Source organism: Marmota monax, unplaced genomic scaffold (genome assembly GCF_021218885.2).
Source record: "Marmota monax isolate L192 unplaced genomic scaffold, Marmota_monax_Labrador192_F-V1.1 WCK01_AAM20220418_F8-fsc00070, whole genome shotgun sequence".
In the NCBI taxonomy this organism is placed as follows: domain Eukaryota; kingdom Metazoa; phylum Chordata; class Mammalia; order Rodentia; family Sciuridae; genus Marmota; species Marmota monax.
In genome coordinates this window covers 1,642,501-1,667,936 of record NW_026692116.1, presented here as the reverse complement: position 1 = coordinate 1,667,936, position 25,436 = coordinate 1,642,501, and the positions used below count along the sequence as shown (strand labels likewise).

At 39.8% G+C, this 25,436-nt stretch overlaps 1 protein-coding gene and 1 long non-coding RNA gene across 2 annotated transcripts in view; one reads left to right on the top strand and one right to left on the bottom strand.

Annotated features, from left to right (window-relative positions):
• The window catches only part of LOC131424885 (endogenous retrovirus group K member 6 Gag polyprotein-like), a 218,607-nt gene that overhangs the window by 93,781 nt on the left and 99,390 nt on the right, over positions 1-25,436 (bottom strand). The window lies entirely within an intron of this gene.
• Positions 9,927-25,436, top strand: part of LOC124105440 (uncharacterized) — a 19,055-nt gene continuing 3,545 nt past the window's right edge. Inside the window, exon 1 of the long non-coding RNA XR_006855725.2 lies at positions 9,927-10,076. This is a non-coding gene — a long non-coding RNA (uncharacterized LOC124105440). The remainder of the gene's footprint in view (positions 10,077-25,436) is intronic.

Here is a 25,436-nt window from a genome sequence, read left to right as displayed (position 1 = left end):
CTGGAACTCCTGCAGTTGACTTCCTAGAGCTGTCCAACTGTCTGTCCTATAAGCCAAGTGAGTTCTGATCCCTTCCATTGTCCCATCACATAGAGTTTTCAGTAGATTTCTTTCAATGGCACTCCCTCAGAGCCAAACTGGATCTCAAGGTAGATGCCTGCTGAGAAAGTGTAGTAATGTTTGCTGCTGGCCTTTAGGGACAGGAAAATGAAGGGGCCTTTGACTTCCAAAGCAGCAAGCTTGGAAAGATCTTCTCAAGATGACTCTCCACTACCATATTGTAAATATACTTTAGGTAGTACAGAGAACTTTTCTAGCATAATTGGCCATGCAGAACCCGGGTCAACTGTATTCAGACAGCCCTTCAAGGTGCCAATTTCTGTGCTAGTTGTGCTTATTGGGTCTCTCCCTCTTTCTCCACTACCCCTACCCTCTGGTGAGCAGCCACATGATGAGTGCTGTGGTGCTGTGTCTCACCCTCTCTGTTTCCTACTGTCTAGAGTCAGCATTTTCCCATAGTCACTCACCTCAAAGAGTAGCTGCTCTCCAGTTGTTTTGATTCTGTCTTGTAGAGAGGCTGACAAGTGCAGGCTGGGTACCTCTGATCCACCATCTTGAAATTTTCTTTCTTTCTAATATCTTTATGGTTTTAGTATCAGAGTTATTCTTGTTTCTTATTCTAGAAGAGTTTGGAAATGATTTCTCTTTCTCTCCCTCTCTCTCTCTCTCTCTCAAGTTTCATATCATTACAGTATTCTTAAGGTTTGATGGAATTCACCAGTGACACAAAGTAGGCCTGGAGTTTTATTGTTGTTTTTATTGTCTTAATAACAAATTCATCTTCTTGGACAGATATAGAGCTATTTAAATTTTCTATTCCATTACATGTCAGATTTGATAAGTTTTGTATTTTAAAGAAGTGTGTCTGCCTCATCCATGTTGTCAAATATAAATCCTTAAAGTTTGCCTATATATTTCCTTATTATCTATCCTTTTGATGGTTGTTGGATATTGGTGACATCCTGTCATCCTGCCTTATATTTTTAATTCATTTTTTCCCTTTTTTATTGATCAGTTTAGCTAGAGGTTAAATAATTTTATTAATCTTTTCAAAGAACCAAATTTGGCTTTGGTAATTTTCTCTATTCAGTTTTATTTGTCTATGTTATTGACTTGTGCTTTTGTGTTGTTTTCTTCATTATTTCCTAAATAAAACTACTTATTCTAGATTTAATTCAGTCATCTTTCCCCAGATTATTAAAGTAAAAACTTAATTGATTTTAGAACTTTTTGTAACATTATCACTTGATTAAAAATATTTTAAAATTTTTTCTTGTGATTTTTTTCTTTTATCCATAGTTAACAGAAGTACAGTCATCCCTTGACTACAGGGAACCCCTGTGGATACTCAAATCTGCAGATTCTCAAGTCCCTGATATAATATGGCACACTATTTGCATATAATATACATACATCCTTCTGTATAGTTTAAATCATTTCTAATTACTTATGATGCCTAATACAATGTAAATGTTATGTAAATGATTGTTATACTGTATAGTTTGGGGGAACAATGGGAAGAAAAAATGCCTGTGTTGTTTTATACAGATGCAATTTTTCTCCTAGTTTTGAACCCTAGTTGATTAAATCCAAGATGTGGAAACTCCAATATGGTGAGCCAACTGTATATTACTTAATTTCCAAATATTTAGGCTTTTTTGGGATATCTTATTGTTAATAATTTCTCATTTCATTCTTTTGTTGTCAGAAAGCTCACTCTGTATGATTTCAGTCTATTCAAATTTATTGAGACATATTTTGTGACCTAGCCTATGGTCTATCTTGGTGAACATTTTACATGACCTTGAAATTAATGTGTAGAGTACTGTTGAGTGTAGTGTTATGTAAATATCAATTACATCAAGGTGGTTGATTGTACTGTTTATCCTGTCTATATTTTTTATGACTGGGGTGGAGTCTAGTTGTTGGGGGGTCATTAAATCTCTAGTTAAAATTCTGAATATTCTATTTCTCTCTTCTAGCAGTTATTGCATAATATATTTTGAAACTCTGATTTAGATACATACAGTTATAAGATCTTTCTGATTAATTGACCCTTTTATTATTATGAATATTAATCTGATTAGAGTGCTTGCCCTAAAGTTTATTTTTGTCTGAGTTTATTTTAATTTATTAATATAATAGTTCCAGTTTTCATGTTTACTGTTTGTATAGTATATAATTTCCCCACCAAAATTTTAACTATTAGTGCCTTTATATTAAACAATATATCTGTTCTAGACATCATGTTGTGGGATGTTTTGGTTGACTACTGCTATGTAATATACTACCCCAAATCTTAGAGGATTAAAACAATGACCACTTTTAAATTCTTTGGGTCACAAATTTGGGCAGGGCACAGTTGAGCAGTTCTAGTCCTTGGTCTTGGGTTATTCATGAAATTATCCTTCTTGAACTGAGCTGGAAGGTCCAATAAAGTCTCCTGCATTTGACTAGTACCTCAGTGTCTCTCCATGTGGCTAGGTCAGGCTTTGTCATCTGTGTGCTGTCCATGGTGTATCTGAATTTTTTACATGGTGACTGGCTTCTAAGAGCAGGTATCATAAAAATTGTTATTCTGAGTTGATGTATTCCTTTTTCTTCCTTGTTAAAACTTAATTTTTTTCCAGGTAATTTATTTTTAGCCATGGTATGCTCTTCTCTATTCTCAGAGGATGGGATATAGATTAGCTTAATAACCCAATCATGATTAAACTATTCATCTTGCCAGCAACCAGTTTAGAAACTGGCTTTTGATAAAACTCTGGATAAAGCTTAAGGTAGAGACAGAAGGAGGACTTCTGGAAAAGTGTTCCTTAAGTCTTAAAAAGGAACACAACAGATAAATGTCCCCTTTCTCTGCTGCTCAATACTTGCTCAATTATCTGCATTTAATACCTGGAACTACGTCCATCAGAAGAGGATAAGCAAACATGCCAAGAGGGCCAGTGAGAAATATGGAAAAAGGCTGGGTCCTGGATGCTGCTGCTGAGATCCTAAATCAACCCACCCTTCTGACTTTTTGTTTTGTGAACTATCACAGAACAGTCCTCTTTTACTTGCAGCCTACAGCATTGTGAAAGAAATAACAAGAAGATGGATCCAGAAACTGAATCCTCACCACTCAAAAACAAATCAGAACAAAACAAATGATTTTAGGATCAATCATTGAAGCGATTATATTTAATACATTTTAAATCTGTAATACAAGTTACAGCAGACAGCAAAACCCTGAATTTAAGTTTTAACTTACAAACCAAATTAAAATCCAAAGAAACAACAAAAAAATTTTTTTTTAAACCTTCTAAATGGCATCATTACAATGGAACACTGCTGGCCATAGACCTGACAATATGTAGGACAGAAGGTAAACATCATGTCATCAGAAAAGTTTATCTTGAAGTTAAAAGTCTGGTGACTAAGATCACATCTGTTAGCATTTCAGTCAAATCACAGATTTGGGTTTAAAGTTTCATTTGAAAGATAGAACAGAAGAGAAAAACCTAAGAGAAGCTCCACAAGACTAGCTATTTCAGTCCAGTGTTATGATGCCCAATACATGTTTTCATTTGTTGACAGTCATATGGCTGTAATGTATCTAATTTTAAGCAGGTCCAAAAATAGGTATTTAGATTAGTGCCTTAGTTCTTCCCTCATTCTTTTGGCTTTTACAGTATCTTAAAATTGCTTTTTAAGATATTGGGACCAATGTATGATTTTGCCCACTTTTTATCTTGCCTAACCAAGCAAAGGTATTAATTTAAAGCACCTGTCATTTATATTATCAGTATTACACATTAAGGTATTTAATGCCTCAAAAGGACATAAAGGACACACTTGGACTTTTTCAGAGATTGTATTTTGCTTTATAAAATTACATTGGGGTGGGGATATTGCTCAGTGGTAGAACACTTGCCGAGGCTCTGCATTCAAACCCAGCACTGCAAAAAAGAAAAAAGAAAGAAAAGAAAAACCACCCTATTAACTTGCATACGTACTTACCACCAACATTTGAAGCTTCTTCATGGACTGGCAAGAGCCTGCACATAGTTACATGGAAACCACTGATTTCAATTTCTTGCTCACACATCTATTATAAATTAGAAAATATTTATCTTCATCTTTCTATACTTTAAAATAGCTTTTTTACTTCTTCATTCAATGACTGACTACCTAATATGTTTGTGACATACAAGACCTCCTGGAAGCCACCCTGAAGAACCCCCAAATCGGTAAGACCTGGCCCCTGACTTTTGACCTTTTGATGCCATATCACAGAATCAACTCTTGCATTCTCTGTACCATATATTTTGTATTTATTAAAGTAGAAATGCCAGGTTTTTTTTTTTTTTTTAGGTCTAGCTTAATTTCTTGCAGGTCTCAACCTTATGTGTCTTTACTAATAGGCAGCCAAACAGTTAGCAAGGTTGATTTTGATAGTGCTAGAAAAACAGGTGTAGTGTTGTAAGGGGTGAAGCTAATCACAGTCCATAAAGGGACCATTACAAGAGAGTGTGAAGATTGCTGCATCTTGTGAATAAGAGTCCAGCCACACATGGTATCATCACCTCTGGGATCTGTCCTTTCTGGCTCCTCACTGAGACATCTCTCTCTAGACTTCTCTGAGCAAGTGGATAGGGAAGCACCCCTGTTATTTCAGTGCTCTCTGATTTGTATAGCCCCTCACAGCTATGTTCTTAGAATGTTTGAATTTGATGAGGACCATAAGATGATTATATTCTCACTACAAGTGGATTGTGAACTAAATGCATTGGGTTGGCAGCAAGATCAATACCTTTCCCTCCTTTTTTTTTTTTTTTTAAAGGAAGTTTCCTTTGGCAGAGGTCATTAACTGGCATTCTATTCATCAGAACTCAATTTAGAGTGCAGAGTTTTCTGCACTTATCTACTGGGAAAATTTTGCTCTACCTCATCACTAACTTGGTTCAAGAAGAAATAGCTCAGTTTTGAAAAATACTCTGAGCAATGTTTGAGGGTTTTGGACTGATCAAATAAGGAAGAAAGTATTTAAAAACCAAAACTCTATAGTGATTTTCCCATGCACATCTAAGGCACCTCTACATTATTTTTAAGTTTTTCTTTCTACTACAACAAATTAACAGAGGCATGCAGAAGCTGCTTCATAGCTCTATCATAACTTCATGTAAGGACTCGAGAGGACTCGAGAGCCAATATATTTTGATTTTCTCCCAACTTTTTTTTTCTGTGAAATTGTTTTATAACAAATCAGAGGAGCTCAGAGTATAGCTCCATGGTAGAGTGCTTGCCACTGCCTCACAAAACACAAATAAGAAATGTTATAAACATTTTTTTTCCCCAAAGTGCCTGTCTGCAAGTATCTTTCTTAAATGACATATCAAGTCTCAGTTTGGCTAATTGATAATGTTAACTCTCACTTTTTTTTTTTTTTTTAAACATACAAGCTGTAGGTTTAGAGCTCTGATGGACTAATGTGGGTCATCTAAGGAAACCACCTAAGAAATGGGTTTCTTTTTACATAAACTCAATGAGATTTTGAAATACAATTGTCAGGAAATACAAGTAATCCCTGAAACTTTTTCCTCCTGGGTTATCAGAGTCTGAGACAATTGATGACATTACATTGGTCGTTCATTTCAGATTCGTGGAGCCCACAAAAATCAATAGTTTTCCATTATCAGGTCCAGCTGGGTCACTAGTCTGTCAATGAGCTGTTACAATTGCTGTACAGGGGTGAGCCTGACCAGTCAATTGCTGCTGACAAGAGGAAAACATGCTGACAGCCACGGGAACAAGTCAGAACACAGATTTGCACTTCAGTCTGCCATCCAAAGAGACTCAGAGCAAGGCCATTTTCAAGACACAGGGCACATCCCTAGGAGGTCTGGGGGCGGAGCTACCACCCTCTGGTTTTATAGCACCAGTGCCTAAGGGCCTGTCCTGGCGGTAGCTAACCATCTTTAGTAGAGACCTTCTGTAGTCACTGCCTTTGTTAGAAGGAATATACAAGCCAGAATTTCCCTAAATAGACCACAGTGTACCCAGAGCAGGATTAGGAGGGACGAGGGCTACTATCACCCATCCAGATGAAACTATACGTATTTACAGAATATAAAAACCGAAAGAAAGAAAATGGGCCAAAGTTATTAAATCTAAACAAATACCACTAAACTTGTTGAAAATAAGTATTAACTGAGGACAGACGGTTATTTAGTTTTGGTACATAGGCTGTACTCTTACTGCCTCATTTATAATATAACATTATCTATACTTTGATCTCAATGTAAGATATTTAAATATTTAAATTAAATATTTAAATTTAGATGTCTCATTCACAGCCCTCTGTCTGAATATAGAAGATGGCAAAAGGAACTGAGGTTTAGTCTTGTCCTTCCCATAATTAAAAAGTGGGGAATAGAGTGGTGAGCTCAGACAAGTATCTTATCAGACCCACATAATAAAATACCTGCTGTGAGAAGGTTGTCATGAGATTCAAAATGAGATCAGTTGAGAGTGAACTCTATGCAAGTGAGGGACTGTGTGTGTGTGTGTGTGTGTGTGTGTTTACTCACTGGAAGCTATCCATGTAGGAAGAAGTTTGGAAGCAACTAAAAGAAGTCCTGCTGCAGAGTAATTCATTTTTAGTCCTGGACTGAATATAGGAATGATCTCTAAAGACCACCAAGAGTGAAAACCAGAATTTAGAGGACAGCTCAGAAGTTTCAGTGGGTTTTGTGGCTCTCCATAATTCACAAAGAAGAGGGTTCAGATGTTAACAGAGAGGACACATACTAGCTGGGTTCCTGCATGCTGAGGGGCTTCAAGAGCATGGTGAATTTGCACAGTGCTCGGGTCTCATGTTGATTTGATTTCAGACATCAAACTTAGGAGCTCAAAAGATAAATAATTTGAATCTGTTTCAATATTATGATTTTTAATGTTCCACTTTTATTAATATCTTTCAAGTATTAAATTATAGCCTTCTCCCACTCACAATGCCTCCAGTCTTGGGTTTGAATCATTTGGAAGTCAACATTTCACTTGTGTTCCATCATCAAAGCTGGTAATCAACTGTATTACTGGAAGCCAACTAACTAGTTTTTCAAAAATATATATACTACCAAAAAATCATTTTCTTTAAATGAGTTAAAAAAACCCCTAGTTTTAACAGGAGCAAATTTACTAATAATTAAATGAACCAGTCTTATGTCTTCCAGCACTTGGAAGCATGGAATTCATCAGAACTCTCATAGCATTAATTAAAAAGAATTTATGTTTTTTTAATAAAATGCTTCATGTTTTAGCTCCTTTATTCCTCCACCAAATGTGATTATGTGGGGGCTGAAGGGAATTCAGGTTAATATGTTGACACACTTAACAATGCAGGGTCATGTTGCACAATACGCTTCACTGGTTTGGTTCAGTACACCCCCTGACAGGGCCTAATCATCCCCTGCCCTAAAGGCAGAGGGAAAGAGAGGATTTTAATTACTGCTCTGTATGCAAGTTTGCCAGCATTAAATTGAGACATAATTAGGCCTCTGAATTTTAATAATTGTCCTAGCTAATTGGGCAGACAAGTACGTTATGCAGCATGCCATGATTAGATAATTAGTATTTCCAAATGACAAAATTGGGCTCTTGATTACAAATTCTACATGAAGGGGGAAAAAGGTAGCAAGCAGATCTTTACAAGTCTATTAAGGGAGAGTTTAGCGATGTTGGTAATTTAAAGTCCATTAGGAAGCAACATTTCCTTCCCAGAGCTTGGGGGTCTGGGACAAGAGCTCTGGTGGACTTGGGCTCCCACTTAAGGCTCCTCCCCAGGGTGCTCTGCTTTTTCTATATCTACCCTCTCCCCTCCTCCTGCCACCCCTTGCTGACCTTAGACAAGTCTCTTTAGCTAGATGGCAGGTTTTCAGATAAAATACTGAAAAAGAAATCACAGGATATAGGAAGGGTAGAAGAGAATAGAAATGTAAGGTAAGGGTTTTAATAAGTATCCATTGTGGCTTTCTCTTGAAAATAGCTGTTCTTCATTAAAATCTTTTTTATGGAAAAGATCAAATCAGAATCTTAAGTTTTTGAGATATTTTATTATTGGGATGAAAAGTATGTGCATTGCAGATTGACCTGGATTTGAGGTCATCAGTTACTAGATGTGTGATCTTGGAAAAATTACCTAATCTCTTCAAGTCTCACTTTTCTCCCTGGAAAAATAAAGAAACTTCCCCACTAAGATTGTTGATAAGATTAAATAAAATAATGCATATAATTTAAAGTTCAGTGTCTGGCATGGAGTAAGTGTTCAACATTAGCTATTAATTAAATATAAATTAAATTAATAACAATGAAAGGTATAACATGAAAGTGCTGGGTCTAGCCCTTTGCTAGCCAGTCTTGAAATTTCATTCTGAGAGAGGAACATGGTACCCCTTTTGTGTGGGGGCAGTCCAATGACAACAGCTGCCCCTGCAAACCAAACATCAAACCAAATTTCCTTTTCTCCTGGTTTTTCAAGGGTTGGCATTGCAGACAAGCCTGACATGCAGAAGCTATAGGGCCAGTTAACTTTAGAAGAATGTGGTATAAATTCTGCATCTTACACTTTGTGGCTCACTCTGCACAAATGTCATGTTATTATCAAAGAGCATACTTGTAGCTACTAAATTTTTCTCACAATTGATAATCTGTAGGCTGGGCTCCAGAGATAGATTTTCCAGGCAAAATGAATATTAACTGGATACAAACTAGAACCCTTCTAAAATTATTCATAGGTGGTTTACAAATGACTATCTGCTGAAAGATTGTTAGGGAAAACTCAGAAGTTCTGGACATATTTTTCTGACCACTGAGCATGACTATAAGGAAATTAACAATGTCTCCATGGTTTGATCTAGTCAAGACAACCTACTGGACAGAATCAGCATTTTTTTATGATTTCCTTAGAACTTTGTGAAGTTATCTCACTTATGAATGAGAGAAGATTTCTGTTGGAGATTACAGTTGAGAACAAATACAACTATCTCTCCATGTGTAAACTTTATATGAGCCTGACATAATCTCAATAGCAGTACATCATCACTAAATAGTAGACAGAGAACCCGAAGAAGAAGAAAAGAGGCTTAAAATTAAGTGTAGAATGCATATATTCTGTTAGAAGTTTAGAAGCAGAGTAAGATATTATTCTTGAGAATGGGAAGGAAGACAGACCCTTATGCTTGATCTGTATTTACACCATAAAGAAACCTCTCTTCTAGGGGCTGTTCAGCTGCCTGTAGTTCTCTGGGACTCTGCTTGCGGAATCACGCGTGGCGAAGAGAGTCTGTTCAGATCCACCTGGCGCCCAGCCTCACTGCACTTCCCAGTTGCCAAGATGAAACATCATTGGGTGGAGGGATAACTGTCATGGAGGATTTTCCCTGCCACACAATACTGAAGCTTCTCTCCCTCTCTTTTTTGAAGAAGTGCGTTTATGACTGATTGCTCAACACCTTGTTGGTTCTGATTGCAGAAAACACACCTTATAAATATATGATAACCATCCTGTAATAGTGTGACAATTTACTTCACAGTGCGTTTCAGGCTGCTAATTGATCGTTTCAGTCCAGAGACGATTTGGAATAAATTATAGCCATCAAAAGGATATCACAGCTCATTTTGGTGGAAGGGTTTCCACGTCGCTTCGCGTTCGTCTCCCGGAGAGGGACGACTGAGCCCCGCGGGCTGAAAGGAGGGGAGGGAGGGGGAAAGGGAAAGGAGGCCAGTGGGCGGGACTGGGGGTGGGGCCGGAGGCGGGAGCGCCCGCAAGGCGGCTGCAGGTCCGCGGCTGGACGGTAGAGGCCTCCCTTCCGAGGAGGCGGCACCAGGGCGGCGCGGGCGCGGGGGGCTGGGGCACTGCTCCCTGGCGCGAGCCCGAGCACCCTTCGCAGCGAGGTTCCCGTGCGGCCGGGCCGGCGCGGGCATTTCCCACCCGCTGTCCTGCCCCTGCAGGCAGCAGCGCCCGTTTTTCTGAGGTGAGAGTCTCCCTCGGGCAGAGGGCCCCGCTGGGGCGGGGGGGCGGGTGCTCGCGTGCGCGGGATCTCACCTCGAGGCTTCTCGGCCGGGCTTCCCCGCGGGGCGGACGCGTGTTCCTACGCGCTCCGGCTCTGGGGCTAGCGAGGCACCGAGGGGTCGCGGCTCCTGGGGGCACTGTCTATGGCTGGAGTAACTCAGGTTCTCGCGCCGCACAGGCGGCCTGTGGAGCAAAGCAGCCTCGGAGGAAGCAGAGGCCTCCGCGAACCTCGGGAAAGGGCGTGGAGGGTCTGACCGGGCAGGTCAGCCCGCGGGGCGGAGGCAGCGTGCTACGCGCTGTGAAGCTCGGCGAGAGCGTCGGCCCTAGAGCCCGGAGCGCTTCGCCAAGACCCAGCCAAAGTGTCCGGTCCTGACCCCAGCCCACCCAGGGACGGTCGCGCCCTTCGACCTCTCGCCTCGATTTCAGTTCCCAGAAACAGTGTGTGCCATTTTGTGGTGGTCATGGAAAAGAGAGACCCAAAGGCCTGTCCCTGCATGGGATTAGAATTCGGGGGAAAAAAAATCAATATTTTTTAGTTAGAACAATTCTAACTCCTGTCGCCGGCCTTGGCTAGTCTGTCAGCCCCCAACCCCACCCACGAGAGCCCCTGGCAGTCTTCATTCCTTTCGCAATTAAAACACTAGAAGAATTGAGGCCTTTCAGCTCACTGGTAGCATGTCCTTCCATCCCCTGTGCTCCAAGCCAGCCTTTGCATGATGTCCTTAGTTTTTTAGTCTTCTGTCACGCTAATACGTTATGTCAATCTAGGGCAGGGATGTTTCCATGCAGGCGATTTTGACAGCAATCATCATACCAAGCTATTATGAAGTGTGATGTCAGTGCGTGCTGGAAGGACGGATAATATATAAACCAGTTCTTGACACAGTATCTTACGAGAAAACATCTGAGGCCATCAGTAAGAGGCATTTTAATTCACACACTAAAAATATTTTGTGTTTAGTTGACATCTTTCAAAATGCTGAATGAGATAGTAGCATTTATCATTTTGTAGGTATTTATCAATGTACTCACAAAAGTCCCCATAGGAAGGAGGAGGGTTTTCTCTTATTCCTATTCTAGGGTATAAACTGAGAAACAGAGATGTTAACTGACCTCCTAAAAAGTCCATAGTGAGTCAGTGGGAGAACTTCATTTATGAGATAAAAATTTTTTAAAAACTGGGATAACTAGAAAAGTCAAATCCAAGTCTAAGTAAATGTTGAACACTCAATATTATATAAAAGCCAGAAACTGTATTTACATGGGCCAAATCCCATGGGAGGCTAAACTGTGGGAATTAGTTTTATGATATATATATATATATATATATATATATATATATAAATATATACATACATATATTTATTTATTTATTGGCCTAAGATATGTATTTCTTTTTCTCCATCTATCCATTCAGTATTTACTCACTATTTGTTATACAAACGTCATTCTACTTTTCCACTGAATGTGATCTCTACAGGCATTTAATAAATAATTGCAAAAATGTAACTAAAGTGTAATTTCCCTAGCTACAAGAAACAATATTATTAGGAAGAGTTAAAAACTGTGTCCTTTTGTTTGTACAGATGGAAAATTGTATTAATTCCTTCAATAGTAAGTCAAGGGAGTAAAATAAACTAGGAACCAGAAAGTTTTCTTTAGCTTATATCTTATTCACAGTGCCATGATTTTTTTTTTGTCCTTAAAACTTTTAAAACAAATTTTTAAAGAACTTACATGATTAAAAAGGTTTATGATATTCTTCCAGTTATTTTGGAAAGCAAAATTTTTCTTAAAAGGTCTTGCTTCTTATGTGATATGCTGGACTAGCTGGTTTTATGTGAGTGAAAGCACCATATTTTTAATGAAAATTAGGTTTAAAAAAAAGTTTATTTTTTTTTAACCACAAACTGAAATAAGAGTTACTTACAATTAAGTCAAGCAAGCAGAACACATCCCACATAGTCTTGCATATACATGGTTAAAAGTCATTGGGTTAACGGCTGGGGTTGTAGCTCAATGGTAGAGCACTTGCCTAGCATGTGTGAGACACAGGGTTTGATTTTCAGCACCACATATTATTAAATAAATAAAGGCCCCATCAACAACTAAAAATAAATAAATAAATAAAGTCATTGGGTTAATAAAAATAGGAAAACATTCCCAATATATTTATCCTAATTATTCGTGGTTATAATTTTTCTTGGGTAATGCTTGAGATTGTTCAGAAGAATGCTTAGATCCTTGAAAATCAAAATGTTTTGTATGAAATCTGCAAGATACATCTAATCACTATAAAATTTTCTGAGTAATAACATAAGCCATGATGTTGGAAATACTTTTATCACTAACAGTAATTTTGTGCTGTAGGACTGAAACTATATAACCAGAATGTGATTATAATATCTGTGTTTTAACAACTATAGCAGTTCTTCCAAACACAATTTAGTATGTCTTCATCCAGAATTAGTCATCTTAAAAGGCTGTCACTTTGGGGGCCTGGGGTTGTGGCTCAGTGGTAGAGTGCTTGCCTAGCATATGTGAGCCACTGGGTTTGATTCTCAGCACCACATATAAATAAATAAAATAAAGATCCATTGACAACTAAACAATATTTTTAAAAAATATTTTTTAAAAAAGACTGTCACTTTTTGGAAAGTGCTTTTATCATTCAAACCTCTTTCAGAGCTTCTCATTGGGCATTGTTTTCAGCACCCACAACACATCTTGTTTAAAAAAAAAGAAACACTTGGAGATAGCTTTACTTAGAGACCTTGAGGCCCTGAAGAAGTCAGGCCAATATAATTTGAGGTCAAAACAAGCTGAAAGACAATTAGTTGAATTTTTTTTTTTTTAAGAGAGAGAGAGAGAGAGAATTTTTAATATTTATTTTTTAGTTTTCGGTGGACACAACATCTTTGTTTGTATGTAGTGCTGAGGATCGAACCCAGGCCGCACTCATGCCAGGCGAGCTTGAGCCACCTCCCCAGCCCCGACAATTAGTTGAATTTCTTGAGTGGATTTTAAACTAGTTCTAAAGTCATTGTATTAACATAGTTTGAACTATGGCGGCACCATTGGAATAAGAGTATCTGTCAAGGGAGAGCTTTAACAAAAAATGCTGATTTGGAACTCAAAATTCTATTTGTCAATGAATTCCTATTTTAACTGTCATGTACGTATATAGTGCATTGGCATGCTATATAGAGACATATCACTTCAAAAGGTTATATTTTCAACAATTTGTTTGATTGATCCTGAATTTTATGAGAATTCACAATTCCGGTATGACTTAAAAAAGCTTTTAAGTCCTAAAATATGAAATTCACCCATATCATGGGTAAAATTGGGTTGCCCTATATAGTTCCACAGAATTGGTGCTCTATATTCCTTGAAATATGAAAGAATCATACCCAGCTAAGAATCAAACTTAATTTGTATTCTGTCCAATAAGCGAGGCATTCCACCATTACAAAAAACTCAGCTATCCTTAGACTACAAGTGAGGTCTAATCTGTGAGCTAAAGCATTTGTAATTATTTGTTGATTATGAATGTATATTCCAGAGTACATATGTGGTAGAATTATTATGCACTGTTGTAAGTTAATAGTATGCTACCTCCTGTACAAAATACAAAATAATGAAACTCCTAATCTAGTGAATTTAAACTCTTGTTTGAAGTAGTAGTGCATGCCTGTAATTCCAGTGACTCAGGAGGCTGAGGCAGGAAGATCATGAGTTTGAGGCCAGCATGGGCAACTAAGTGACGACCTAAGAAATTTTAGCAAGAAATTTTAAAAAGGGCTGGGCATATATGTACCTCAGTGGCAAAATGCCCCTGAGCTCAATCTCCAGTTCCTAAACAAACTTACTATGATTTTCAAGACCAGAATATGGGAGAAGGGGTAGAAAGACCAAAAGGAAAAGAGTCAAGAAGGTAAATCATGGAGTTTTTGAACTATAATTAAATTCATTTGAGGGAATGATTTATAGTTGTTTTCCAAATCAGAGAACAATTTAAAACTTGAGGAAATAATGCAATTTCAACTCCAACTGAGACTGTAAAGAGAACCAAGGAAAGCAGAAAGAGTATAATTAGCTGAGTAGGACTTTTCTAAGAGTTCAGGTCTAATGCTTTTAGTATTATATAGAAGGCCATGAGATCATTAGTGATTAGCAGGAATCTAGACCATAATGATCAAGGGAGATCAAGGCCAGTGGAAAAAGATGAAAGAGCTTTCCTGCTTAAACCAAATGCTGCAAATGCTCAAGCTCTTACATAGGGAAGGTCAGCCAGCAAACAAAGAAATAGGGCAACAGTCCCAGAGCAACAAGTAAGTTCCCTTCTTTTGCACCAGTTAGATTGGATATGGAGATTAGCCAAGTTTGAGTTGAGACAAAAAGAATGCCCTTATTTCAGCCACTTACAAAGTCTGGAGCTTTTAGTCCTATTTGCATTGGTGAGTTTAGATATTGCCCAGAAATTGGGGCAAGTAGACCTGCTGGGCCATGGACACCAGGAGGTACACCTAACTAAATGGTCATTAACAAGGTAGATTCAATTCTAGATTTTTTTTTTCCTATGGACAGACCTTGCATTGTTTGACCATTAGGTAGACAAAACAGCTTCTGTTACGAGTACAGGGGAAGATCAGTTACCCAGCAAATCCTCCATAAATAATGACAGTTATAGAAAAACAGTGGGCAGTGATTTTAGCCTTCTTTTGAGATAGCGTAGCCATGATGACTGTCCGTCTTCTGTCAATCTAAGAGTAACCCAAATATTTTTTGAATTGGAGTTTAAATATTAAAAGTTTTATGTAGTGTTTGCAGCTTTAGGAGTGAGGCCAAGTGAGCTCTTAATTTGGTTCAGGTAGTTAAAACAGAAGTCTGGTTAGGTATAGCTTGAAGCCAGTTTCTTTCAGATAGAGACATTCCCAGGTTTAGATTTTCAAAATTCCCATGTAGCTTCAGGCCATGGAATAAGTGGGCAATTTCCCTAATATTGCAAAGTATCAGGTTATAGAGTCCTGGACCAGGAGTGGGGAGTAGGTTTACCATGTACAAGTTGTGTTACTTGAGGACATTTTAGTTTTCCTCATAGTAATAGTCAGTGAGTCTACTTTTCCAGGTTGGTTTAAGCTTCATCTGAGATGAAATAAATGGAAGAACTTGATTTATTAAGTTTTGTGCATTTGGAGGGTTTTGTGAACTGCTGCATAGGTTTTGTAGGTTAAGGTAAGGTTGAAATGTCCAAATAGTTAAACCAAAATATAAATAAAGATGGAAACACACTTGAGGACGTAGGAAAATAGACTAGTTTTAGCATGGATTAATAAGAAGTACTCAGTTACTATGTCAAGAATTTTCTTTTTGATACTTCCTAAGACCTGTTGCATGTAAAGAAACCTGATAGCTTCCTTAATACTATCAAGCTCAGTTCTGCAGCATTGGCACTAAAGGAACAATCTGCTTGTGAAGAGAACTGCCAGGCTTTTAGACCTTGATTCTTATACCATCAAAGTTTCTTCTAAGCAGTTGCATTAAACCTCATTACCATGTTCATGATTTAGAGGATAACAAGAAGCTGACTTGAGTTGTACATATTGGCTTAATTGGTCAGCTATGAAATTTTTTAAATAGTCATTATTCTTCCCATAGTAGCAGGCCATTTATGGTGAAGAGATAAGACTCCCATCCCTTAGAAGCAATTTTTAAAAAGTTAGTTTGTGTTTTTCATTTTCTCCTACTTTCCTCAGTGTATTTAGAAGATAACAAGGATGTAGGGGGAAGGGCAATTTGCCTCCAGGATCTTTGGCTTCCACCAACATAGGGGCATGGTTCCTAGAAAGGTGGGGAAGTAGAATGTTCTAGTTGGATGTATACTCACCCTTCTGTTGAGTTTCAGGATCTAACTTACTGAAGAATAAAATAGTAAAGAGTAAAAATATTTCCCCTTCTCCAAGATCATGATTACAGGGATGTTTTTTGGAGGTTTGTTTAAGTGTCCTCTACATAGTAACATTTCACTAATTCACATTGTGTGAAGTATGATGTATTTGAACCAATACAATGTAGTGACTAAGGAAGAGGGGTATTGGATTCAGATAGTATGTGTTTGACTATCAAATCTGCTACTTACTAGCTGAGTGACTTGGAACAATTTCTTATTATTTTGAAGTCTCAGTTTCTTTGTCTGCAAAATGGTAATAATAACAGTATCGACTTGTAAGGGTTATTGTACGTGAAGTGAGTGCATAATAAATGGACCTATATTATTAGGTTTTGGAGAATGAGGAGAAATATATGTCAAATTCTCATCTTCAAGGAACTTACACTGGAATGGATCAAATAAAAACAAAACTGACAATATAGGGTAGAAAATGGTAGTACCAAGTAAGAGCTGCAAATAATGAAGAGTTCATCAGTCAGCCAAGAGCTAGGGTCATGGCTAAAGGTTTCAAGGCAGAAGTGGGAATTTCTGAAATTGCAGGTGAGGCAGGATTCAGATATGAGAAGACAGCCTAGATGGCAAGAGGGAGGAGTGATCAGAACACAGCACAGCAGGGGTAGAAGTGTGGCAGAATAGGAAGTATACCAGCCTTTGAACTAGACTGATAATCCTAGCTCTGCTGTGAGATCTTGGTTGGACAAGTGTCTTAACTTTATCTTCAGTTTCTACAGTTTAAAATTGATAAACTGTATCCATCACATTAAATAGAATATATTGAATAACAGAATGTTGGTAATATTTAATATGATGCTTTGACACTTTCAATATAATAGATAATTCAAATGATGTTTTCAGGAAACAATGAGAGAGCTGTCTGTCTAAAGAACTGTATTGCCTTATATAGGCAAAAGGTGCAAAACAAACCAGGAAGGGCAATTAGTGCCCATACGATGATAGGGAGGAGGCTTGAGGCCAATTCAAAGACCTGGGGCTGTTTTAGGCAATCAAAACTTATCAAGACTTTCAGTAAAGTGGGAATTTAGGATAGTAAATCTCTAGGCTCTCTGAAGGCTGTCTTGGAGGAAGGAAGAAACTCACTCGAGCATGTGTAAGGTGATCAGGGTCTAGATTAGGATAGTTTCAAGGTTACCAGACCTCATCTCCTAAACTGCTTTACAGCTTAGGGCTCCACAGTGTGGAGTGAGGGAGAACATTTTTGTTTTGTTTATAGACTCGTAATATTTAGTGTCAGTTGAAAACTAGGATGGATCTACAACTTTAGAAAATTGAGCTCACTCAGTATCCAGAGACTTTCATAAAAGGTGAGAGGTAGTTTTGATGCTAAATAAGCCCTGTAACTTACTTTAGTCTTATAAAATAGCCTCTTTAAAAAGCCTCTTTCTGTTGCTAATTCAGATCCAGGAGGTTTTCTTCTCTTCTTTTGATACCCCCAGTTTTCTAGGATACACAACCACAGATCCTTCATAGCTATATAGAATTCAGTTAGGATTGTCATAACAAGAGGCACTGGGATAAATGGAGAGGACCCAGCCAGACAATTTGATGACTTTATTTATTTGGTGATAGTGTAATTTGGATGTTAAGATTCTGTCCTCTCTCTGGGGATAAGAAGTGATTTAATTAAAAACATAAACCTAGGAAATAGTTTTGGATTCTAGGGAATACATTTGTATGGTTTCAAATTCTCCTGCCACCTCTTTTTTTTTCTTTCTGTGCTTAGTTATTTTGTAATGGGAGAGTACATGGTAAATAATTGTATTCCTAAAGAAAATAACACTAAGCCAGTATATGACTGTAAGCCTGTTGACAGCCTGGGCAACTTAGTGAAACCCTGTCTCAAAAAAGGCTGTGTGTGTATCTCAGTGATAGAGAGTCCTGGGTTCAATCCCCAGTTAGTGGGCAGGGGAAAAAAAGAAAGAAAATCACACTGATTATATGGACACCAGTTTTAAAAACAGTAGGAAATCCTGTGGTTGGCCTTAAACATATTAAATAGTCAAGAATAACCTGACCTATTACTGATTTGCTCAACTTTGTTTTCTCTCATTTAGCTGCAGGAGCAACATGGTTTTGAGGTACCTGAATAGTCCATTGCTTGTAATGAGGATGCACACAAAAGGGGATTGTATGCAGTGGTTGACAAACATAGGATATAGATAAGTGACAAGAGAAGGATAGGCCCTAAATTAGAGGCAAGGCATTGCCCATGGGCAATGAGTATATTTCATTTCTCATCTCCTGGGTTTATTTAATTTATCTGCTGGGGTAGGGAGGAAAAAAAGCATAATGCTATAAGGCTGATTAAGATGCAAACATGCAGATTATATCCTGTTCCTGTCACTATCCTTTTCACTCTAGCCTGGAAGCAGATGATGGCCAAAGAGGCCCAACCTAAGGGAAGGGAGGGAAGAAAGTAAGAGTCCACACTTTTTAATGAAAGATTTTATGAACATATATGTACATGTGTAGTTTATATAACAATATATATGTGGTTTTTTTATTTCTCCCATCTGTACCACCATAACAGATCAAAGTAGGCCCTGGCTGAAATCTGGCAGGGGATTTGGACCAGGAGCAGGTAGCATTGAAAAGAGGGTCTTCAGAGTGCTGCTGGTATTCATTTTGCTGGAGGGACCTCATCAGAGACCAGCCTTCTCTATTCCATGGGTGGCTGACCTTGGAAAGGGCCTACATGCAGATTTCAGCCTTGCCCCCTCTTCTAACCTCTGCCTTCTGCTCTGCAATGGGACCTCTGTTTCTCTCTTCCCCCTCTTTTCAATTAAATGAATTAATTACCAGGCATTTAACTTTTTGCCAGACTCTTTCATTATGCCCAGAGTTGTTGCTGAGCGGCAAAGGGAAGTAATAACATTCGCAGTGAGGGGCAAATCCTGTTAATGAACAAATTAAAGTTCAAACAGTGATTCAAGTTCACAACCTCTCTGTGGCTCTTCTCTTTAATAAGAGTTATACATGTTACTTTCCCCAGTCTTTTCTCCCTTTTATTACTTTTTAAGCTTTTCATCAACACTGCCGGGGCATATTTGAGGCTCCTAACCTTTCAGCCTTGACAAGGACTTGAGCAGTTATAATCCTGTCTTAATTTGGCAACTTTTGTAAAACACATAAAGGGCCCAGGGTCACCTTTGGTCACTAAGGCCTCTGGTGACCCTATAGTTTCCACCTCTACCAGAGCTGCGTGGGCTGCTTCTCTGGTATTCAAACCCTTCTAGCAGTCAGGATCAGATGACTTCCCAGCCAGAGGCACAGCCATGTAGGACCAGTCTGCTAGTGTTGGAGCCCTTGCTTCTCTTGGTTTCCTTTCTTTCCTTCAGCCCTCTCCTTCCAATGGCTGCAGCACAGCGGGAAACTATAAAGGGAGAAGGAGTCTCTAAACTAAAAACTTGCAATGTATATGAGGAAATGGGTTTGAGATAGGAAATGGCACCCTCCCCACCACCATACCAAATGCTGTTCCACATGCTGAGAGCACCTCACCATTCTGGTGACAGAAGGCCCAAGCCTCCTTAGTCCTGGTGGGAAGAGGCTGGGTGGGGTCTGGTAATTGTCTCCTTCCCCCTCCCATTGTGTGTGTGTGTGTGTGTGCACTGTGGATTGCGTGGGGGTCTTTCTACCTCAGTGCCTGGCTTCTCACCACCATCCCCAAGCGTGGCTAAATATAATCACCATGACAACTGCAATCTATGAGCATACACATAATAGAGATGAAATAGACAAAAGATTAGCATGCCATGAAAAGTACAATAAGTTTCTTATTTAGCATTTAGATAACTGTCTTTCCTTCGGAGCAAGCTTCAAAGTTGAAGCCAGTTTAGACCAAGAGGATTAATTCTTTCTCCCGCATGCTTCATTGAATCTCTCATTACCAAACTTTGTCTGTATTGATGTAAGATTTGATTGAAGATTAGAGCATTTAGCAAATCTTGCTTTTCTGCATGTATCAGGTCCTTTCAAGCAAGGATCGCAGTGCCCAGTGGTCAATACCCTTACTTTTATCCAGTGTCTGCTTCATTTAAACTTAATCAACTCCATCAATGAACTGGAACAGGGAAACGTCCCTGTGGTAAGAATGTTGTGCTTTTGTGGGATAATTCTTTGCTCTTTCCCGATCCGTTGGCGTTAAACCTAAAATTGCACTATGATGAACTTTTTTTTTTTAATCAATATGATAATGACAATTGAGCCTGAATGCTCTGGTAGGACTTAGAGTAGAGCAGGATCTGGCCCCCATTACCAAAACAACTTCTCATCTTGCAATAGCCAGACTCCTATTGTGTGGCTTTAATAATACCTTTTCTTCCCTGACATTGAATATTGCTCAAGCTGGAAAATGATGCATCTTTGTAGGAAAGGCTCGTATGTCACAACCAGAAAGTGAAGCAGACCGATTGGTTGTGTGAATTATCTGACTTGCTGCAGTGAATTATTTGCACTGTTTCCTTACCTAGTCAACAAGTTCCTGAGGTATAGTAGAGATCAATCAAAACTGACAGCCCGAGTGTGAAGGCTTTACTGTGTAAATCTGGCGCACTCATCCTGGCCATGCCGGCCCTGGCATCTGTATATCATTTTTATACTGCTACCAGTAGAGCAATTTCAAAAGTATTTGCAAGGAAAATGCGTGTCCCCATCTGTTCCTGGAAGCATAAATGTGCCACCTTCAGAGGGTTTTCACTGGTAATCATATCTTTAATGATCAACAGACTAGTGATATATACCTTTCCATAAAATGGGGTTTTCTTTACTTTATTGTGATTGGCTAGAATAAATAGCTTTTCCATATGTTAGGGAGATAAAATATAAGATTAGCAGAGGTCGTTTGTTGGATACTAAACAAAAGAAACAATTCATTCCAAATAATCTTTGAAAAGAAGCAGTGACAAAATTAAGTTGCAATAACAGAACATCTGAGGCCCCACATCAGGAAGCAGACCTTGTTCCTCCTTGGAAAAAGAGCCATTTAAGAGCAGAAACTTGGAGTCTTCTAAGAGACCCTGGTGGCTTATAGTCAGAGTTGGGGGAGGGAGAGAAGCAGGGAAGTGAAGGAGGGCTGGAATAAGACTTGTTTGTTCTATTGCTTTCCCATATGTATGTTACTGGGTCCTTGGTTGCTCCCACTATAGCACCCTGGGTAAGTTGGTGGGTGGTGTGTTCAAAGGCAAGGAAATGTCATCATGCTAAATTTCTCTTTAGGTCTTTTCAGTGAGAGAGAGGCTGTTCAGTACTGGAGAATAAAGGTTGGCTACTTCTGCTGGTGATTTTCTTCACCCACAGAAAAGGAGACTTCAGAGACACCGCAGAGGTCCCAGCTTTACATTAAGTTCCAAAACCTAGCAAAAGGAGCTTTTGGACCTGTCAGAGAACCCCCAGGAAATGATTTTAATAGTAGAATCCTACCTGTCCTGGTCACAGTCCTATGCAATCCTAGGCTCTGACCCCCTCCCCTTCCCACAAGTTCACACACAGACTCCAAAGGGTGCCAGAAGCACTTTCTTCAGATGCAGCCCTTTTCAATTTTGCTGATTTGGAAGCTTTTCCTTCAGGATCTTAGGCCTAGATATTTGAGACTATGAGTGCCTGAATAGGAATATTAAATTCTGTTTTGTTTCTAGAGCTAAGAAAGAACCATTAGTTCCAGGACATCAAAATTTCAACAATGCCCCAGTCTCTGTGCTCTCCAGAAAATAGGTTTGAGCTTTGTGGACCTGTTCCCCACAAATCAGGAATTGAGAATGGGAGTGGAAATTCTCTATAAACATTGAGAACAGACCCACTTAGTAACTTACAATTACTGTACTTTTGTATTTTTTTCCATTATGTATTGTTACTGGTGTCTTTTTTTCATTGGAATAGTGGTGGTGAGGGATCGCTATCTTTTCTGTATATCTGCGCTTCTCCTGTGTATTCACAGAATTCTGCCCTCTCTCCAGATGCCTTCTGCTCTCATTGTAGCAGGAGTGTGTAGCAGAATGTGTGGGTGTTAATTTCAAAGTGGGAAATTAGGTCTGCAGGCAGGTCCCAAGCAAAAAGTACCCATTAACATTTTAAACCTAATGCATGTTAATTTCCCCAGTGAGTCTTGGGAATAGCTCAGAAAAAGATGAGTTAGTCATTGTAGAAACATTTTCTTTTAAAACTTCCTCTGAATTTTAGAAATATAATCATATAGGCTGGGTTGCCCATAGGCAGGTGTAGATTTACAAGTAAATTATACTTTGTTTGACCTTATATCTGATTTACTCTTGTATTGCAATTAAGACTAAAGGGGAAGTCACACTTGTTTCCACATTGTGGTGTGATGCATGCAGGTCTTTTGCTTGTGACAAGAAAATTCTGGCATATATTGTGTATGAAACACGATTTGCATTCAATTAAAAAGATCAAGTTTCCTAATTTATACATATTTAAATTTGATGCTGTTTTGTATTGAATTTCTGTTATTTTCAGAAAATGAAAAAAGAAAACCTCCTTGACTAGTTTTGTGTAGAAGAGGTAAATCTGTGATGTTTGCTTCTTCTCTTGCCTAGGAGAAAGAGGCTGTTGCTTTGCAGTTAGGACCATTTCACAGTACATGCCTGGAGGTCCTATTTAACTCATAAACCTCTGCCAGGAACTGTTGCTGTGTATTCCAGAGTGGAAGTTACCTGTGGAGCTTACTTTTGGCCTCATGTTGGCTGAGGTTCAAAACCATAGAACTTTAGGCACCCAAAAAGGGGACTCAGGATACCCACATTTCTACAAACCTAGACTGGAGTCATTTGCAGTAGAGTCTTTTGCTGGTTCATAACCAGACCCTGTGTACACATGTACATCCATTGCAGAGATAAAGTCTTGGCATCTATAGGGCAAGTATTGAAAAATTTTAAAACTACACACTGTTCAGGGTGAAAATTACCTACACTTTGACAATGCTGTCTCTACCCTTCCACAGTCTCACTGCTACCAAACAACCTCAGTCCATATTTATTTTACTGAAAATGTACATAATCTCTGATGAACTATTAAAATATCTAAGAATATAGTTTCTTACCAATTTATTGAAAATAAAACCCCCCTTGTCTTAAAAAATATTCAACTTACACTCTAATTCAGATATTTGAAAAGATAGTTTAATAGTGTTCATTTGCAATACTGCTTCATGATTATAATATATATAAGTATGTAGTAGTATTTGTTTTTTAGGTGCCCCTTAACAAGACAGGGATGAGCAGGTAGTATGGTGTATTGGAAAGAAATTGTATTTGAAATAAGCTTAAGCTCCTTTGGTTAAGGAAAATAAACTCGATTGATAGTTAATGTGAAATGAACATTTATAATTTGGTATGAGGTATGGAGAAAATGCCATCTGGATCTTTAAAAGGCCAAGGTGTATGAAGTTATCAGTAAATGATATTTTGGGGGCGTTGAAGGTTGTTTTTTTGCCCTTACTGGATCTAAACAGCATAGCAGTAATAGTTGTGGTCACTCCACTCTTTTACTGGGAATTTCCATCTTGTGCAGAAGGAAATAGCAGGAAAAAAAACTTGAAGAGTTAATAGCTTGTCTAAAGGATATTATTTCCAGCCAGAATTTCTACAGTCACCCCCTGTGAATACTGCTAAGGGATGTGTTCCAATTTTAAGTCAGAGCAACTGGGTTAAAAAATATATAAGATCTGGAGAAACGAGTTTACCTTACGGGGAAAGAGGGAGTAGAAAGGAAGCAAAATTAGTTTCACTGTGCGGCCAAAGGACTCCTGGTTCGTGAGGTGGAGAAATTTGGATTTCTAGTCATCACCTTGCCAGCCCATTGCCTGAGAATCTTGGAGGAAGTAATTTTGGAAAGCAAGTTGTGGGTAGCTGGTATTAAATGATCCCGGTCTCTTCCACTTATTCGGCTTCTGCCCAAAGACTTCGAGGTATCTTCATCTGATTGCCCTCCCCTGCCCCAACACAGACACTGAGGAAGCCACAGAGGCCACCGGGAGCTGGTTGGCCATCTGATGGGGGGAGATCCCGTCCCCAGTGGGAGTTCAGGATGCCTGTGGAGGTGCCTTCGACTCTGTGAGGAGCGGCTGGGCGAAAAAGGCTAGTCGGTGGAGCTGGACTCAGCCCCGGTCTCCCTGACACGTGACCCAGGGGCTGAGCTTGGGAGCCTGAGTGACCACAGATCTCACTGCGGGGAAGCGAGACTCCTTTGCCCTACGCCTTCCCGCAAGCCTGGCCTGGAGAGCGGAGACGACCTGGGGACCCCGGCGTCGGGCCTAAGACACACTTCGGGCGTGGTGGGAGTGTCTTTCTGCGCCCTGGAGGCTGCTGGAGAGCGCAGGCCGGACTCCCAAGTTTCCTTCGCCGCGGGTTAACCCCGTAGTTAGATACCTGGGAAGGAGTGGAGTCGGGGCTACGTCCCTCCTGCCTTTCCCCCTTGGCGCCCCACGTAACCTCCCAGGGGACGCAGACGCGGGGCCCAAGCGCTCGGGTTTCTTCGGTTCCCTGAGTGTCGGGCGAAGACCAGGCGGCTGGACAGGCGCGACTCAATCTCCAGAGCTCTGCCAGCGAAGGGACTAGGAATCTCCGCCGCTACCAGCGGCCTCGCCTTTGGACCCCCTTTCCCCAGACACTTCTGAGGAAACGCCCCCAGGGGCGAGAGCCAGGCCTCTTCCCGAGTCCGCACTCGCTGACCGGGGGGTGGGCCTTGCTCCTCGCCTTTGCCCAGGCCGCTGGCCGGCTCGCGGGCCCCTAGGGCAGGTCCCGGGCGAATAGGCCCTTCGTACCCCTCCCCGCCTCTCAGGAGTGCTGAAGGCGTCCAGGCCCCTCCCCGGGGTGGCGACGCTCCTGTGCGCGGGTGAACGCTGGCCCCACTCGAGGGGCGTAGGGCCAGCCTGGCACCGCCCTGGGCTGCTTCGGCCTAGGGCTGCCTTCGCGCCTCCCGGCGCCGGCTCCTCGCGTGGCTCAAAAGCCGGTCTGAGTAATAGTCAACTGTTTTTGTCACTTTCTTAAGATGCATCATCCCTGGTCTCTCTTGTTTCATTACGAAAAATCCCAGAGAAACCACCCGGCAGGATCAATCAGACGCAGGCAGCCAGACAGTTTTCTTGTACTTTATTAAAGTGTAATCAAACATCGGTTAAGTGGAAAATAAATATCCAGATCTAATAAGCTGCTCAGTCAGATCGTGTAAATGCAAATTACAAGCTGGTTCCTATCTTCCCGCCAGGGGATTGAACAAGCCACAGCAATTGCTTCATCCACTGCGATTGTAAATCAACTAAAATAATGGCTGGATAATGACCAGTTTGCGGTTTCAAGCAGATTGAATGATAACAAACTGCGTGTGTCGCACCAGCTT